The 16,566-nt window shown below is 47.7% G+C and overlaps 1 protein-coding gene across 1 annotated transcript in view; it reads right to left on the bottom strand.

Annotated features, from left to right (window-relative positions):
* The window catches only part of CARF (calcium responsive transcription factor), a 236,989-nt gene that overhangs the window by 139,635 nt on the left and 80,788 nt on the right, over positions 1-16,566 (bottom strand). The window lies entirely within an intron of this gene.

Raw genomic sequence — 16,566 nt, forward strand, 5'->3', positions numbered from 1 at the left:
CCTGGCAATACACACCTTGGCCAGGCCACACAGATTGATTACATATCTTTTGGCAGGGGGGTCCAGGGCATCCTCCTCCACAGCAGATAACACAAATGTCGTCGGGGAGCATATCGACGAGGGAATACCCGTTGACACCAGGGTGTTAATAACACCTGACCAGAATACGGCTACCTTGGGGCATAGCCAGATAATGTGCCAAAAGTCTGCATCCAGGCTATCACACTTAGGACATCTGGAGGAGTGAGCACCCCCCATATGTCGTAAGCGCACCGGTGTCATGTAAACTCTGTGTATGATAAACAGTTGGATTTGCTGATATCTAGTGGTGGTAGTGGATAATCGGGGAGAACATAAAGCACCCTCCCAGATCTCATCAGAGATGGCACCCAAGTCAGATTCCCACCTATTCCTGAGAAGGGACAACGGGTCAGAATAGTGAGATCGAAGCATGCTTGTATAAATGTTGGAGACCAGATGTCCACTTCCCAGGGACTGCAGGAGAGACTTGACCGGGGAGTCAGTAATCATTGGAGGAGTTTCGGGAAATTGTGCGTTAAGTGCATGTCTCAGCTGCAGGTATCGGTAAAAATAAGAAGAGGGTACACCATAGTCCTGTTGAAGCAGCAAGAAGGATTTCAGTATACCATCGTTATAAAGGTGGCCCAGGGATGTCACCCCCCACCTCCCCCACACCGCCCCAACCCGCAGCAAAGCCAATTCTGGGAAGCCAAAGGCATTGTCCAGAGGAGTATCCGGGTCAATACCTTGGCCTAATAGGATAACATGTACCTGTTTCCATACAAGGACAGTCTGTTTTATTATAGGAATCTTGGACAAGTTAGGGTTCCCACAGAGAAGCAACTGTAATGGAGTGCCGTCAGGGTAGACCTGTAACAGCATTTGGGAGCGTATAGTGAGATCATCTGGGGCATTTACCCACTCCCATATATGTATCAACTGCGCGGCATAATAGTAAAATCGAAATATAGGGAGAGCTAAGCCTCCCAGCACCTTCGGCCTGGACAGAACGTCAAGTCTCAACCGCGCTCTCCTGCTGGCCCATATTAAAGAAGAGAGCAAACCGTCAATCTGTCTAAATGTCTTCAAGTTAATATATATAGGGGATTGCTGGAGGACATATAGGAGTTTAGGTAAGTATATCATTTTGACCAAATTGACCCTACCAGTAACAGTCAGGGGCAGAGTCCCCCAAATCTTGACCTTCGAACGAAGATACACCATCTGCGGCAAGATATTAAGGGAAACATAGGAACAAGGGTTATTTGATACCCATATACCCAGGTACTTAAAAGAATCTACCCATTTAAGGGGGGTATGAATCACTGGGACCGCCGAGACCGGGCCTCTAAGGGGAGTAATGGTGGATTTATCCCAGTTAATTTTGAGCCCGGAGAAGCGACCGTAGTCAGTTATTAAGTCAAGGAGTTTAGGTAGGGAGGAAACGTAATCATCCACAAAAAGCAATAGGTCGTCAGCGTATAGCGCTATCCTGTCCTCTCTTGCGCCCACCCTAATACCCACAATATCTTGAGTTGCTCTAATCAAACATGCCAGTGGCTCAATAGCAATGGCAAACAAAGTCGGGGACAGAGGGCAGCCCTGCCTCGTTCCCCTGGATAGGGGGAAGGAGTCCGAAACAAACCCATTCACTGAGACTCTGGCCATGGGCAGAAAATACAATAATTTAACATAACTGATAAAGTTGGGGCCCACGCCAAACCTACTCATAGCCTCCCAGAGGAAGGCCCACTCCACCGAATCAAAGGCCTTTGCGGCATCTAAGGAGGCTATAACAGCAGAGCAGTCCTCCCCCCGAGAAACCTGGAAATGAGCAAACAGGCGCCTCAAATTCACAGCGGTGGATTTGCCAGGCATGAAGCCCGTCTGGTCAGGGTGAATAATTTGGGAGATAACCCGGTTAAGTCTGGAAGACAGGACCTTGGCTAAGATTTTAATATCCGTGGGCAACAGGGAAATAGGACGGTAGGATTCAACCCTCCTGGGGTCTTTATCTGGCTTGGGAATCACTATTATCAAAGCCTCCGACATAGACGGGGGAAGCGCGCCCTGGGCAAACATTTCATTGAATAACTTAAGCAATTGAGGGGCAAAAATTTTTATGTGCTTCTTATACAGTTCCGGTGGGATGCCATCAGGGCCAGGGGCCTTACCATCGGGGGAGGCAGAGATCGCAATCTCAATCTCCTCCAACGACAAAGGAGCATCGAGGAGAGCCCTGGAATCACTGGAGATACGGGGCAAATCGACTCCATCCAGGTAGTCACACAGTTCTAGTGAGGAACAGGTCAATTTGGAACTATAGAGTGCCTGATAGAATGAGACAAATTCCGCCACGATCTGAGGGGTACGGTCCAATACAGACCCAGCCGAGTCCAAAATCTCCACCACAGTATGAGAGGAGCGGTCACCCCTTGCAAGATTGGCCAAATAAGAACCTGGTCTATCCCCAGTAGCATATTGGACATGCGAGGAGAAGAGAAGTCTGTGCTGGGTTTTCCCCCACAGGTATTCCCTCCATTCACCCTGCGCATGGAGCCACACCAACCTAGAGGCGTCCAAGCCATCGCGAACATATGTCGTCTCTGAAGCAGCCACCCGGGCCTCCAATTCAGATTCACGTTTTCTAAAGGAGGATTTAAGACTCCCTACCCGTTTAATCAATGTTCCTCTCAGAAAAGCCTTGAAAGTGTCCCACAGCAGAGACACATCCGAGGTTTCGTCATGCATATCAAAGAATTCTAACCAGCTTGCCTCCAAGTCGGATCCCTCACCCATATGCGTCAGCCAAAAGGGATTAAATTTCCACACTGCGTGGCCTCGCTGACAGTTCAAATCAATATGTAACGATATAGGGGAGTGATCCGAAATACCTCTAGTCTCATATCTGACACTTTGAACCTTGGGCAAAAGCTCCCGGGACAAAAGAGCCAAATCTATCCTAGAGAAGGAAGAGTGAGAGCTTGAAAAACAGGAGTACTGCCTCAAATCGGGATACTTCAATCTCCAGGGGTCAACCAGACCCAACTCCGAAACAGTGTCTGCAAATGGGGAACGCTTGGGCTGTGGGTTGGAGGATGCCGTAGACAACCTATCCAGCTCGTGGTTCAAAACGTTGTTGAAGTACCCCATACAGATAACAGCTACCCCAGGGGATGCAGCCATAAAGGCAGATGCCTTTTTAAGGACTTCATGCGAGTATGGAGGAGGAACATACATAGCCAGCAATAGTAGGGGGACGGAGTTAATTTTGCACTTGAGAAATACATATCTACCCCATTTATCCGTTTGCACAGAATCAAGCGCAAAAGGAACAGACTTCCTAATGAGGATCGACACTCCCCGAGACGCTGCAGTATGCATGGAATGGTAAGCCCAGCCCACCCATGGTTTTTTGAGGGACATAATCTTAGTACCCAGTAAGTGGGTTTCCATCAGGCAAATTATATCCGAGGTATAAAGCTTGATCTGTCGAAGCACTAAGGAGCGCTTAATTTTGTCATTGATCCCTCGCACATTCCATGACAGAAACTTAACCAAAGCCATGGCAAAGCATTACTGTAATATTGCAGAGTACCCGCTGCCAGCCACCTCCAGTGAATACCAAAAAAGATACGCCTGCAGTTAGTTGCGACATATACATAGCGGAAATAAGCACATTGCACAGCGAAAAGTAAAAACACAGCAATAGTAACAGTCTAAAACAATCCCCACCCCCACCCCGTATACCACCTAAAACTAGCAGCATACCCGGTTCCCTAACAACAAAATACCCTAAATTCTAACCGTAACAGCTAAGGCAGAGAACACCTTAACATACCCCGCCAGTACCTAATAAGGCCAAATTCCTATAACCACTAGGGGGGCAAAGAATATAATGACCCTGAGACAGGAGAATCTCCCAGCTAAACTCAAATCAACCTCCCCCCCCCCCCAAACCAGCACACCCACCCCAATTAAAATAAGAATTTACTTACCGATAATTCTATTTCTCGGAGTCCGTAGTGGATGCTGGGGTTCCTGAAAGGACCATGGGGAATAGCGGCTCCGCAGGAGACAGGGCACAAAAGTAAAGCTTTCCGATCAGGTGGTGTGCACTGGCTCCTCCCCCTATGACCCTCCTCCAAGCCAGTTAGGTACTGTGCCCGGACGAGCGTACACAATAAGGGAGGAATTTTGAATCCCGGGTAAGACTCATACCAGCCACACCAATCACACCGTACAACCTGTGATCTGAACCCAGTTAACAGTATGATAACAGCGGAGCCTCTGAAAAGATGGCTCACAACAATAATAACCCGATTTTTGTAACTATGTACAAGTATTGCAGATAATCCGCACTTGGGATGGGCGCCCAGCATCCACTACGGACTCCGAGAAATAGAATTATCGGTAAGTAAATTCTTATTTTCTCTATCGTCCTAGTGGATGCTGGGGTTCCTGAAAGGACCATGGGGATTATACCAAAGCTCCCAAACGGGCGGGAGAGTGCGGATGACTCTGCAGCACCGAATGAGAGAACTCCAGGTCCTCCTTAGCCAGGGTATCAAATTTGTAGAATTTAGCAAACGTGTTTGCCCCTGACCAAGTAGCTGCTCGGCAAAGTTGTAAAGCCGAGACCCCTCGGGCAGCCGCCCAAGATGAGCCCACCTTCCTTGTGGAATGGGCATTTACATATTTTGGCTGTGGCAGGCCTGCCACAGAATGTGCAAGCTGAATTGTATTACACATCCAACTAGCAATAGTCTGCTTAGAAGCAAGAGCACCCAGTTTGTTGGGTGCATACAGGATAACAGCAAGTCAGTTTTCCTGACTCCAGCCGTCCTGGAACATATTTTCAGGGCCCTGACAACATCTAGCAACTTGGAGTCCTCCAAGTCCCTAGTAGGTGCAAGGCACCACAATAAGCTGGTTCAGGTGAAACACTGACACCACCTTAGGAAGAGAACTGGGGACGAGTCCGCAGCTCTGCCCTGTCCGAATGGACAAACAGATATGGGCTTTTTTTGAGAAAAAACCACCAATTTGACACTCGCCTGGTCCAGGCCAGGGCCAAGAGCATGGTCACTTTTCATGTGAGATGCTTCAAATCCACAGATTTGACTGGTTTTAAACCAATGTGATTTGAGAACTACGTTGAGATCCCACAGTGCCACTGGAGGCACAAAAGGGGGTTGTATATGCAATACTCCCTTGACAAACTTCTGGACTTCAGGAACTGAAGCCAATTCTTTCTGGAAGAAAATCGACAGGGCCGAAATTTGAACCTTAATGGACCCCAATTTGAGGCCCATAGACACTCCTGTTTGCAGGAAATGCAGGAAACGACCGAGTTGAAATTTCTTTGTGGGGCCTTCCTGGCCTCACACCACGCAACATATTTTCGCCACATGTGGTGATAATGTTGTGCGGTCACCTCCTTTCTGGCTTTGACCAGGGTAGGAATGACCTCTTCCGGAATGCCTTTTTCCCTTAGGATCCGGCTTTCCACCGCCATGCCGACAAACGCAGCTGCGGTAAGTCTTGGAACAGACATGGTACTTGCTGAAGCAAGTCCCTTCTTAGCGGCAGAGGCCATAAGACCTCTGTAAGCATCTCTTGAAGTTCCGGGTACCAAGTCCTTCTTGGCCAATCCGGAGCCATGAGTATAGTTCTTACTCCTCTACGTCTTATAATTCTCAGCACCTTAGGTATGAGAAGCAGAGGAGGGAACACATACACCGACTGGTACACCCACGGTGTTACCAGAACGTCCACAGCTATTGCCTGAGGGTCTCTTGACCTGGCGCAATACCTGTCCCGTTTTTTGTTCAGACGGGACGCCATCATGTCCACCTTTGGTATTTCCCAACGGTTTACAATCATGTGGAAAAAACTTCCCGATGAAGTTTCCACTCTCCCGGGTGGAGGTCGTGCCTGCTGAGGAAGTCTGCTTCCCAGTTTCCATTCCCGGGATGAAACACTGCTGACAGTGCTATCACATGATTTTCCGCCCAGCGAAAAGTCCTTGCAGTTTTTGCCATTGCCCTCCTGCTTCTTGTGTCGCCCTGTCTGTTTACGTGGGCGACTGCCGTGATGTTTTTCCCACTGGATCAATACCGGCTGACCTTGAAGCAGAGGTCTTGCTAAGCTTAGAGCATTATAAATTTACCCTTAGCTCCAGTATATTTATGTGGAGAAAAGTCTCCAGACTTGATCACACTCCCTGGAAATTTTTTCCTTGTGTGACTGCTCCCCAGCCTCTCGGGCTGGGCTCCGTGGTCACCAGCATCCAATCCTGAATGCCGAATCTGCGGCCCTCTAGAAGATGAGCACTCTCTAACCACCACAGGAGAGACACCCTTGTCCTTGGATATAGAGTTATCCGCTGATGCATCTGAAGATGCGATCCGGACCATTTGTCCAGCAGATCCCACTGAAAAGTTCTTGCGTGAAATCTGCCGAATGGAATTGCTTCGTAGGAAGCCACCATTTTTACCAGGACCCTTGTGCAATGATGCACTGTTTTTAGGAGGTTCCTGACTAGCTCGGATAACTCCCTGGCTTTCTCTTCCGGGAGAAACACCTTTTTCTGGACTGTGTCCAGAATCATCCCTAGGCACAGCAGACGTGTCGTCGGGATCAGCTGCGATTTTGGAATATTTAGAATCCACCCGTGCTGTTGTAGCAGTATCCGAGATAGTGCTACTCCGACCTCCAACTGTTCCTTGGACTATGCCCTTATCAGGAGATCGTCCAAGTAAGGGATAATTAAGACGCCTTTTCTTCGAAGAAGAATCATCATTTCGGCCATTACCTTGGTAAAGACCCGGGGTGCCGTGGACAATCCAAACGGCAGCGTCTGAAACTGATAGTGACAGTTCTGCACCACGAACCTGAGGTACCCTTAGTGAGAAGGGCAAATTTGGGACATAGAGGTAAGCATCCCTGATGTCCCGGGACACTATATAGTCCCCTTCTTCCTGGTTCGTTATCACTGCTCTGAGTGACTCCATCTTGATTTGAACCTTTGTAAGTGTTCAAAAAAATTTTTAGAATAAGTCTCACCTAGCCTTCTGGCTTCAGTACCACAATATAGTGTGGAATAATACCCCTTTTCTTGTAGTAGGAGGGGTAATTTAATTATCACCTGCTGGGAATACAGCTTGTGAATTTTTTCCCATACTGCCTCCTTGTCGGAGGGAGACCTTGGTAAAGCAGACTTCAGGAGCCTGCGAAGGGGAAACGTCTCGACATTCCAATCTGTACCCCTGGGATACTACTTGTAGGATCCAGGGGTCCTGTACGGTCTCAGCGCCATGCTGAGAACTTGTCAGAAGCGGTGGAACGCTTCTGTTCCTGGGAATGGGCTGCCTGCTGCAGTCTTCTTCCCTTTCCTCTATCCCTGGGCAGATATGATCTTATAGGGACGAAAGGACTGAGGCTGAAAAGACGGTGTCTTTTTCTGCAGAGATGTGACTTAGGGTAAAAACGGCGGATTTTCCAGCAGTTGCCGTGGCCACCAGGTCCGATGGACCGACCCCAAATAACTCCTCTTCCTTTATACGGCAATACACCTTTGTGCCGTTTGGAATCTGCATCACCTGACCACTGTCGTGTCCATAACATCTTCTGGCAGATATGGACATCGCATTTACTCTTGATGCCAGAGTGCAAATATCCCTCTGTGCATCTCGCATATATAGAAATGCATCCTTTAAATGCTCTATAGTCAATAAAATACTGTCCCTGTCAAGGGTATCAATATTTTTAGTCAGGGAATCCGACCAAGCCACCCCAGCTCTGCACATCCAGGCTGAGGCGATCGCTGGTCGCAGTATAACACCAGTATGTGTGTATATACTTTTTATGATATTTTCCAGCATCCTGTCAGCTGGTCCTTGAGGACGGCCCTATCTATAGACGGTACCGCCACTTGTTTTGATAAGCGTGTGAGCGCCTTATCCACCCTAAGGGGTGTTTCCCAACGCGCCCTAACTTCTGGCGGGAAAGGGTATACCGCCCATAATTTTCTATCGGGGGGAACCCACGCATCATCACACACTTTATTTAATTTATCTGATTCAGGAAAAACTACGGTAGTTTTTTCACATCCCACATAATACCCTCTTTTGTGGTACTTGTAGTATCAGAAATATGTAACACCTCCTTCATTGCCTTTAACGTGTGGCCCTAATAAGGAATACGTTTGTTTATTCACCGTCGACACTGGATTCAGTGTCCCTGTCTGTGTCTGTGTCGACCGACTAAAGTAAACGGGCGTTTTAAAACCCCTGACGGTGTTTTTGAGACGTCTGGACCGGTACTAATTGTTTGTCGGCCGTCTCATGTCGTCAACCGACCTTGCAGCGTGTTGACATTATCACGTAATTCCCTAAATAAGCCATCCATTCCGGTGTCGACTCCCTAGAGAGTGACATCACCATTACAGGCAATTGCTCCGCCTCCTCACCAACATCGTCCTCATACATGTCGACACACACGTACCGACACACAGCACACACACAGGGAATGCTCTGATAGAGGACAGGACCCACTAGCCCTTTGGAGAGACAGAGGGAGAGTTTACCAGCACACACCAAAAACGCTATAATTATATAGGGACAACCTTTTATAAGTGTTTTCCCTTATAGCATCTTTTTTATATATTTCTAACGCCAAATTAGTGTCCCCCCTCTCTGTTTTAACCCTGTTTCTGTAGTGCAGTGCAGGGGAGAGCCTGGGAGCCTTCCCTCCAGCCTTTCTGTGAGGGAAAATGGCGCTGTGTGCTGAGGAGATAGGCCCCGCCCCTTTTTCGGCGGCCTCGTCTCCCGCTCTTAACGGATTCTGGCAGGGGTTAAATATCTCCATATAGCCTCCGGAGGCTATATGTGAGGTATTTTTAGCCAAAATAGGTATTCATTTGCCTCCCAGGGCGCCCCCCTCCCAGCGCCCTGCACCCTCAGTGACTGCCGTGTGAAGTGTGCTGAGAGGAAAATGGCGCACAGCTGCAGTGCTGTGCGCTACCTTTAGAAGACTGAGGAGTCTTCTGACGCCGATTCTGGACCTCTTCTTACTTCAGCATCTGCAAGGGGGCCGGCGGCAAGGCTCCGGTGACCATCCAGGCTGTACCTGTGATCGTCCCTCTGGAGCTGATGTTCAGTAGCCAAGAAGCCAATCCATCCTGCACGCAGGTGAGTTCACTTCTTCTCCCCTAAGTCCCTCGTTGCAGTGATCCTGTTGCCAGCAGGACTCACTGTAAAATAAAAAACCTAAGCTAAACTTTTCTAAGCAGCTCTTTAGGAGAGCCACCTAGATTGCACCCTTCTCGGCCGGGCACAAAAATCTAACTGGCTTGGAGGAGGGTCATAGGGGGAGGAGCCAGTGCACACCACCTGATCGGAAAGCTTTACTTTTGTGCCCTGTCTCCTGCGGAGCCGCTATTCCCCATGGTCCTTTCAGGAACCCCAGCATCCACTAGGACGATAGAGAAATAACCGTTTACCCCTGAAAGACTTTATGGCAAAACAAACACTGAGAGTATAAGGCCTAAGAACAGTGTATAATTAGCGTCTAACAGCCTCCCGTCTCCACAGAGCTACCCATTCCCAGTAAAGGCCTATAAGAGCCACAGAGAGCCCCTACGTGAGCACATAGCAAATAACTATACAACCCTTCCGAGCCAGTACAACAATAACATAACAGACATAAAAGAAACCATATACTTGCAAGTATAGAAATCAAATGTATAAATTCAATCAGCGGCTAACGCCCGCCGTGCCGGAAAGCGTCTGTCTAACCACACTGATGCTTCACGATGGGTCATAAAGAATTTCGTTTCTCCATCTGAAACTACCCGCAGTTTAGACGGAAAGAGCATGGCATAGGGGATATTCAGTTCACGCAGCCTGCGTTTCACAGGGACAAACTGAGCTCTCTCCTTTTGGACGTCGACGGCAAAATCCGGAAAAACTGAAACTGGGGAACCGTTCCACTTAAGAGGACCCTTAGTGCGGGCCAGTCTCAGAATCACATCTCTATCCCGATAATGAAGGAGTTTGGCAATAAAGGTACGGGGAGGTGCCCCTGGAGGTAGTGGACGCATCGGGACCCTATAGGCGCGCTCCACTGCGAAGTGTGAGGTGAACTCCTCCGCTCCGAATGCGTCCAAAAGCCAACGTTCAAGAAATTTTTCAGGGTAAGCACCCTCCTCTTTCTCCGGAAGTCCGACGAAACGGACATTATTTCGTCGCAATCTCCCCTCCATATCCGTCATCTTTTTATGTACCTCCGTCATCTGAGACTTCAGAGCAGAGGTGCGTCTATCGAGAGGCGTAACCGTATCTTCCAGCGTCTCCACCTCACCGACCCTCTCCCGCACCCGCTGGAGGTCGTGGTGTATAATGGATAAGTCCGCCTGGACCTGACCGATCCTGTCGGCCAAGCGGGCTTCACTGGCCGTGACCGCATCCAGCACCTTTTGCAAAGCAGAATCGGTGGCCTCCACAGATGAGGAGCTTGCAGACGGAGAAGGCAGTGCCGAGGTCGACTGCACCCCACCCCCCTGTTGGGACCGTGTCGGAGGATTTCTGGCAAACTTCTCTAACTTCGCCGCAGCCGCGGCAGACTGCTGCGGTTTGACCATTATAGCCGAGCGGACGGCAGATGGCAAGAAATAAACTGTCCAGGGGCGGCCAAAGAATAATGCAGTGCAGTATATCAGAATTGCCCAATCGCTGCCCGCGGGTAAATGTAGTATATCAAAACTGTCCAGTGAGCATATAGCGTATCAGAATAATCAGCCTCTGCTAGCCCAGAATGATAAATCACGACAGGATATTCCTCAGCATGAGGGACACATGCAGCATGGATCTTGACCAGATATGCCTTGTGGGATGCTGAAACAAAGCAACAAGTAGTCCCTCCAGGGGTTAATACTGCAGGGCAGGGCAGCACTTATATTGTTCCCTATATAAAACAGACCAGGGCAGGGCAGCACTTATATTGTTCCCTAAATAAAACAGACCAGGGCAGGGCAGCACTTATATTGTTCCCTATATAAAACAGACCAGGGCAGGGCAGCACTTATATTGTTCCCTATATAAAACAGACCAGGGCAGGGCAGGACAGCTACTATATTGTGGGGAGGGCACAGGCACTTATAGCACACAGCTGTGCCGTGTACCTCTTCCCCCAACAGCAGAGTTCAGGAGGCAGTGCGGGAGAGCACAGGCTGGCTGGGGCCGCCGGAGCGAGTGGGGAGAGCGGCAGCGGGTCACGTGGCAGCGCCGCGGCCGGGGACCGCTCGGAGACGCTCCCAGCTCAGGCAGGAGCAAGGGAGGAGAAGCGATCACCCCGGCAACGGCAGAGGGGAAGCCGCGGACCCCGGCGCAGGCAGCGCTCAGATGGGAGCCGGGTGCAGGCACTCAGCGCGGGGAAGATGGCGCCTCACGTAGTCCAGCAGTCCACGGACCTCCGCACACTGGAGTTGCTCTGCCACAGCGGATGAGGTACAGACTGGTCCCAGAGCAGCACAGGGGCACCTCCACGCTGTCCTGTAGGTATTGGGGCGGCTTGCAGGGCCAGGGGGGGGGGCACAGGATGGGATTCCAGGATATTGTAGCTGGAGAGACACACCTGTGTGTTACTCCATGTCCACCAAAGCCACGCCCCCCTCAGCTGCCATATTTACCTCCAACACGTCTGCGGCGGCATCACCACCACGCAATGTGGGAGAAGCCCCAGCTCCGTTGCCTCGTGTAGCTGACATAAAAATGTGCACAATATTGGGCAACCTGGTACAATTTTTAGCAGCGATATACCTTGCAAGAACTCCCAGTGAAGTGGGACTGTGACAGCACAAACCGGGAGATCAAGAGATATATAGGGTGACTATAAATCACAAGGAAAAATACACAGCAAGTATATCTTGTGAAAAAAAAATCCTACATTATACAGAAAACCTGATACACTTAGTCCCCACAGGTTATAGAATATAGGAATAGCATGCTGAGTGTAATACCCAATATGGCAGCCACGCAGCAGCTACATGCACACACACACACATATATATGGTCACAAGTGTACCATGCAGAAATTATACACCATAAAACTGCACTGGACTAGCTATACAAAGTAATACTCAGTATAGCTATATATGTAAACAGAAGATATAACAAAGCACAGTAGATACTGGATGTATATTACAGGGTGTTTGTACCACACAGCCCTGACAGTATGCACTCTTTCTTAACTAACACTGTCCCAGTGACAGGTAGAATACTCAAGTGTCATGTATGAAGCACAGCGCTGGCGATCAGGCGGCTTTACAGAGGAGGATTTGCCCCAGCAGTCCCAGGAACAGCGCAGCTCCGTGTGATGGCGGCTGACAGGGAGTGAGGGAGAGAGATGCAGCTCCAGGGTGGGAACATTTGCCTAAATGGTGCCCTGGGGCTGGGGTGAGGGGCTACAGGTTAGGCCTTCTCCCCCTGCTGGCTTCCCCACCGGGCGCTGCGGGCTATAAAAAATGGGGTTTTATAGAGGGAAAAAAGCCCACCTGTGCCCAGTGTCCCTGGAGGCTAGTGGAGCGGCTGCCCAGTAACAGTGTCCACGCCAGTGCGCGTGGCCGCGCCAGATCGCGGTAAATAGCGCCAAAGAGACCCCTTACCTCCCCCTGTACCTGCGGCCACGCGATCCTGGAGGGCAGCGGCGGGTGTGTGTGACTGACTTTGGAAAGACACCGGCGCCTCTGCTGAAGTTACCCAGCAACCAGGGCGCGGGAGTATACAGCGCCGATGAGGGTGATGGAGCTGCAGCAAAGTATGTCTAACTGACATGAAACGCTGCAGCCCTTGAAGTCATAAAAGTATTTTTTCTTCTTTCTTCAATACAGCTATAATATGGGCTGCAGGAGCCCCCCTGTTGTATGCCTGCTAACTGCATGGCACCAACTTACACACTGAGCTCCTGTGCAGGGAGGCGGGGTTATAGAGGAGGCGGCGCTGTGCATCTTGGGAACAGTCAAAGCTTTGAGCCTGTTGGTGCCTCGGATAAAGATCCTACTCTACACCCCGATGTCATTCCCTGTGGAGCCCTGTGTACCCCGCAGCAGAAAGAAAGTTTTCAAATGAAAGACTCTCAATTGGGTTAATCCTCATTTGTCAGGTATTTGATGACATGTGGGTGCGGTAAACAGTGCGTGGGACACACAAACGTACAATACTTGTGCACTTCATGGAGCATCGCAGGAATCAAATCACATCCATTATCCAAACATATATCTAGCTGTCAATATAATTAGATTGAGAACATTACCATAAAGGCAATGGAACAGATTAAGGGGGACATGTACTAAGCAGTGATAAAAGTTGAGAAGTGCAAAAGCCAACCAATCAGCTGCTCTGTATACTTTTATAGTATGCAAATGATAAATGTTACATCAATGCTGATTGGTTGGCATGGGCAACTCCTCCACTGGCTCACTTCTCCACTTTTTTCACTGCTTAGTAAATCTCCCCCTAAGAACACTATGCGGGGAGGAGACAGATTCAATGTATGTGGAAACGTGAAGCTTACTGGATTTACAGACTACGCACTTTGGTGCCTGGAGGATTGAAGGACACAGCTGAATGGAACAACATTAAGAGAGATTTCCAATTAGCCCTGATAATTACTGGGGCTAACTGTCCTGCCGGGGGCTGTCCTATTAGCCCCGATAAGCCTGCACGAGCGGTGGCTTATCGGGGGTTACCTGTTGCTGCACTAGGTGCTGGCTGCTGACAGCTCCCGGTGCAGCGCTGCTCCTCCGCCCGGAGACCCCTCCGGACTGTGAGCCCCCTTTATCAAGATCACATCACAGCAAAAGACATATATATATATATATATGTATATAGATAGATATAGATATAAATAACATATACAACTCTGGTTGGAAAAGACCCTACAAGATTTAATAGATTAACAATAAATGCCTCTGTTGTGTTTCTTTTTGATGGAGTTGGGAAGGCCCATGAGAAAGTTGTTTATCTTAAATCATAATTTTTTCGAGTTTGAAGGAAAGTTTTACAGACAAAAACAGGGCACCGCGATGGGGACAAAATTTGCCCCATCGTACGCCAACATTTATATGGATAACTGGGAGAATGACGTTATATACTTGGATGGTGAATTTAGTTGTCCCAATATCATATTCTATAAGAGATATATAGACGACCTGATCTTTATTTGGGAAGGTGAGATTGACTCCCTTGAGAGATTCATTTCCGGGCTCCAAGATAACTCTTTTAATCTCAAATTTACACACAATACAAGATCCATTGACTATGGACTATCTTGACATCCTTTTAAGCATTGATGATGGGGGCACTCTCAACACTAAAACTTTTTTTTAAAGAAACTGACGCCAACAGCTTCATACCATCTGATAGCTGTCATCTGACCAGATGGAAGACAACTGTTCCGTATTCACAGTTTGTGCGAATGAGGAAAAACTGTAACAACATGGACAGTTATTGGGAACAATCATCCATTCTAGTGGAACAATTTATCGAAAGGGGATACAAAGAGGTAGAACTACGTAAAGATCAGGTCCGAGCTTCAAAGATCGATAGAAAAAGTCTTTTGAATAGTCAAGGTCGCACAAATAGTAAACGTCAGTCGGAGAGACCCTTCATCACGCAATACAATCAAGAAAATGTTAAGATCAAGCACATTATGTACCGTCATTGGCACCTTCTCCTCAAGGACCCTGTATTGGGACCACATCTACCCAACAGACCAAACATCGTCTTTAGAAAATCCAAAAATCTTAAGAACTTATTGGCGCCCAGTCAACTTCAAACCATCCAACAAAATGTAGAGAATACCAACGGACACCCCCCCATGAAGCGAGGGGCCTTTTACCTTGTAATAAATGTAACTGCTGCCGTTTTGTAGATAAGAAGGGCTTCCATTGGAAGGATGAGGGTAATAAAACACACAGCTTAAAGTCAGTGGTTACCTGCAATACTAACTATGTGGTATACAAGATCGAATGTAGTTGCAAGTTATCATATATAGGCAAAACCAAGAGAAGCCTTAAAATAAGTTCAGAATCATAGCCTCCACCGCCACTTTCAAAAAAAACATGATTCAGATGTTCAGGGCTTGACATTTACAGTGATTGAACATATACAGGAAGATAAGAGAGGAGGTGATAGAGATAAACAGTTAACTAAGAAGGAATCTTTCTGGATCTATACCCTCAATACCCTCATTCCGAATGGATTGAACGAGAGCATAGACATGGCAGTCTTCCTTTAAGGGAGACAAACCCTCCTTTGATGTATTGACTATGCTTGCTCAGTGACAGGTTCAGTTATTAGCTTATACCTTCCCCCGGTTCAAACTAAGAAGGTATTTTAGGCCATAAGAGTAGGATGTAATTTAATAAATTGTCAGTATGTGTATTTATGTTTATATGACTATACTATTGTAAAGATGGAGCTTTGTTCATAGGGGTGTCAGTATACTGTACATCACTTCAAGCTGTAGGGAGGATAGTATAGAGTTAATATGGATTCAAGTAACACATATAGCACATTAGGTGATAGTATAGTATAACAGAACCTTAGGTTCTATATTTAAAGTTTTAAATTAATCTGAATCAACCATTAGTTTTTACGAGTTGATTCATATACAGCAAAGTATCAATTCATATATAGCGTTGTAAAGGGTGTGGGTTGTAATAATATATCACTAATTTATGAGGTAAAGATGATATCACGTTAGTGTAGTAGCTACAAGATTTCACTTATAAGTATGTGTATGGGCATCAATTGATCATATGTAGCACAATTTAATAATATATTGAACATGACTGTTTATAAGGTTTTACACTGGTAGTGGAAGAATTCACGACCCATTTAAATCAAATACTATTTAGAAGATGGGTATACTAGTGGTCCCGTCGAAGTATAAATCAATTCAAATGAAATTTTACGTTATACGGGAAACGTATGTGGGATATGCATTTCCCACAAAACGGGCTCATAGGAGTTGTGAACTGTACGAGGGTCCTAGTCCTGTTAAATAGGGCCTGAGGCTATCTGTATAGTTCATATAGGTACACTATATGGGATATGATGGGTTCTGACCTCTCCTTTCTCCTCTAATGTATGGAATATAAATAAGTATGCCCCATAGGTATGGAATTTATTGTCAGATGAGACACTAATGATTGATTCAAGCGGGGGTTAAAGTATGTACAAGTGGCTATCTATTGAACGGTCATTCGGTATTCTAGCTTCTGTAATCGGTAGAGAGTCTCCTTATTGGCCACCTATAACATGTGATCAGGTCAGATGACGGGAAGCGCCGGACGGGGCTGGTGGAATGCAAAACAAAGATGGCGCTGAAACGCATAAGGTCCCGCAATAGCGGACGCGTGCAGCGTCCTGGACCGTTCGTTTTAACGATCAGAGGTGGTGGAGGGTGCTGACGGGAAGCACTTTCCCCACAGCAGTGTCTCTTAAGTGCTCACAATATGTTTATTTATCGATATACACA

This window comes from Pseudophryne corroboree, chromosome 7, assembly GCF_028390025.1.
Source record: "Pseudophryne corroboree isolate aPseCor3 chromosome 7, aPseCor3.hap2, whole genome shotgun sequence".
NCBI lineage: Eukaryota > Metazoa > Chordata > Amphibia > Anura > Myobatrachidae > Pseudophryne > Pseudophryne corroboree.